The sequence below is a fragment of the Anneissia japonica genome, unplaced genomic scaffold (assembly GCF_011630105.1).
Source record: "Anneissia japonica isolate Jap-2015-1 unplaced genomic scaffold, ASM1163010v1 scaffold7473_len308249_cov148, whole genome shotgun sequence".
Taxonomy (NCBI): Eukaryota; Metazoa; Echinodermata; class Crinoidea; order Comatulida; family Comatulidae; genus Anneissia; species Anneissia japonica.
Window position 1 is genome coordinate 304129 of NW_022740670.1, and position 3160 is coordinate 307288.

General features: G+C 37.0%; 1 long non-coding RNA gene across 1 annotated transcript in view; it reads right to left on the minus strand.

Moving 5' to 3' along the window:
- Window positions 1–1869, minus strand: part of LOC117118303 — a 4654-nt gene extending 2785 nt beyond the window's left edge. Inside the window, exons 1-2 of the long non-coding RNA XR_004447026.1 lie at window positions 1745–1869; window positions 1068–1136 (exon numbers count right to left, since the gene is read on the minus strand). This is a non-coding gene — a long non-coding RNA (uncharacterized LOC117118303). The remainder of the gene's footprint in view (window positions 1–1067; window positions 1137–1744) is intronic.
- Window positions 1870–3160: the final 1291 nt, after the last annotated feature.

Sequence of the window (3160 nt, forward strand, 5' to 3'; positions counted from 1 at the left end):
GGACAAGACTGTGCTACCTTATTTGTGAGAGAAGTAGTCTTTTATATGATTTTTGGTTTTTTGACCCCAATGCCCCTTATGTGACCACAAGTTGTGAACAACACATAAATGGGAGATGGCATCGGTCCTACTGACCAAGTTTTAATTAAATCGGTCCAGTAGTTTGCCACTAGTAGTCTTTTAAAATGTTGCCAGAAAGAAAGAAAGAAAAACTAGAGATACTATGTTCAATAGAACATGAACCCAGTCATTTTTCAAGAGATAACCACTGTGACCTTTAACCTTAAACTGTGAACACCCCATGTTTGGTAGGGTCTGTCTAATGCAATTGGTCCAATCGTTAGTCACTAGCAATATTTGATAATTTTCACTATAGTGACCCTTGTGATTTTTTACCTATAGGTGAAGAGTAGTCCTTCATGTTTAGAAGGTCCTAAGGATCATTCCTGGTAAATTCGAACTCAATTGGGCTATTTTGAAAATTTGACCCCGATGACCCCTTTGTAACCACTGATGCCAGACAGGGGTGTAAGAGGTGTCACTGGTTCTTAATGCCATTAGTAGCATTTTGAAATGTTACTAGAGAGAACAAAAGAATAACCCTTTAATGACCTTTGACCGTAAATCGCTGAACACCATAAAGACCCTAACTTATGCCAATACATATGTGCCCATGACAAGACTGTGCTCTGTTATTTGTGACAGAAGTCTTTTATTCATTTTTTTGAAAGTTATTTATAAATAATATTATATATATAAAGAAAGAAAGAAAGAAAGGAAGAGAGAAAGAAAGAGAGAAAGAAAGAAAGAAAGAAAGAAAGAAAGAAAGAAAGAAAGAAAGAAAGAAAGAAAGAAAGAAAGAAAGAAAGAAAGAAGAAACTGCTCGGAAATAGAACCCAGTCAGCATGCTGCTGACTGGGTAAAGAAACTGCTCAGAAACAGAACCCAGTCAACATGCTGCTGACTGGGTAAAGAAACTGCTCAGAAACAGAACCCAGTCAGCATGCTGCTGACTGGGTAAAAAATCTACTTCTACCACCAAAAACAGTAAAACACAAGATTTCTACCTCTTGAGTATTGAGAAGGTACATTTGAGCATGCTGCATCAGATCAACGAAGAACAATATAGCGATAGTCTGTGGGTGAGAGGAGGTTATTAGGTGATGAAATTGTAAAATTATTTTGATTTCAGGAATCGTACACAATAAAAAATAAATAAATAAATGATATCACAATTAAAAAATAGTCTGAATTGAAATATATACATGTCTCCGTACGCAGTATCTATCTTGTGGGGGGGGGGGGGGGGGGGTGCTCGGCTTCGGGTTTAGAGGGCACCGAAGATTGATTACCTTAATTAAACGGGAATATGAAACATCGTTTAAAACATAGATAATATATTATACTTAACATATAAAAGCAAATTTTAAATTAAGGAAAAATATTTTTTGTAAGTGTGGTCCGCTAATAATCATAGGATATTTAAGGATGTGTTTTTTTATGGGGGATTTGCCAGGATAATAACTCCCTACTACGAACCTGATGTAGCCATGTTATACTGTAGCTGTAACCACAATCAATATATCCATCGACTGATCAGCCTATGAATATCTTTCATTATTAGTCAATCACAAATAATAATAACAATAATAATAATAATAATAATAATAATAATAATAATAATAATAATAATAATAATAATAATAGTAATAATAATAATAACTATAATGATTACAAATCTCACCTGTACTATAAAATTCCAGGAAATGGTAACAAAAAAAGGTGAGAATCCTGACTTTCCAACTGTTATTGGTAATCCTGATGAAAAAATAACAATGGAATTATGAATTTCACATTTTTAGAAAATTTGACATTGGCACATCTCAGGCCCATACGAGGGTAAGGGTGGGCGGGGCGGGGAGAGGTGCGTACGCCCCCTCCCCCCACAAATTACCAAAGGTCCACATTTTTTCGGGGTAGAAAATTAAAGACACACTCTCACACGCTCCAGCAATCCATCCACCAAAACTCCTTTACCGATCAGAGCAGTTTCCAAACTAAGACTGCCTCTAATTTGCCGTACAAGCAAAGACTTTTAACTGTATTTATAAGCTTCAAAAGTGCGTGTAAATAACTCGCCACGTACAAACACATCTTCTCTCTTTCTATAGGTTTCACTAAAATTATATGTATTCTCTGTTAAGTCTATGAGTGCCGTTTGCGGGCCATCTATAGGTGCCATAATCATACATTTCTTTTCCTCAACCCCAACCATGGTGGGCCGTCTGAGGTGGGTGGACCCAAGTCTCTATTTCTGTGAAAGTCCCTCCCTCGATCCACCTCTATTCGAAACACGTCAAAAGTTAGTCCTTCTCAGTTCCCTTTGCAAAATCGCGCAATCACCTGAACACCCTCTTTATTGTTATCTTCCTTTACACCGTCAACTCTCCGTGTCCTTGAGACTTCTTGTAGTTCAACTTTCCTGGGCCGTACTTCTCGCTTCCTTAACTGATTTCTCCCATTCTCTATTAGTTTGTCATTCTACCTTAAGCTTGATCCCGCTCTCCCTTCGTGTGATATAAAAACTGCTTTAACCATAGCGCAGAGCCAGCCTTAGATCATTTCGAATTCCTCATAATCTTCCCTGCTTCCAACAATCATTTTTTCTCGTTTCTTCTTGTTGTGTGGTGGTGGTGGGTGGAAGGGGTGAGTGGGTGGGGGTGGTTGTAATTTAAGAAGTTTTTCCGTTTTGTGTTTTGTACCTTGCGGATAACTGCCCTTGATGGCTTTTGTAGCGTCAAGAAATTGAATTGAATTGAAATTGAATTGAATTGAATTCCTGAATTCGCCAAGGCCCCCATATGCTAAAGTCCCTCCCTGACCTGGTAGGGTGGACGTATTCGCTTCAAAACAACAGCAAAGGGATGTATTACTCTCACTACCCTGTTCCCAATCAAATCAGTATAGGATTATTTTATGAATTCTCGATTTTATATATTTTTGACGTCTACTCATCTCATCCACGACGTAAAGCGCTTGTAATTATTTGTTCATATTCGCAATTAATTCCATTTATTTATAATATAACATTTACATTTATGGTAAAAAATTTAGTATTTTCAAAGCCCAATACTTTTTCATCTAATTTGTATGGAATTAT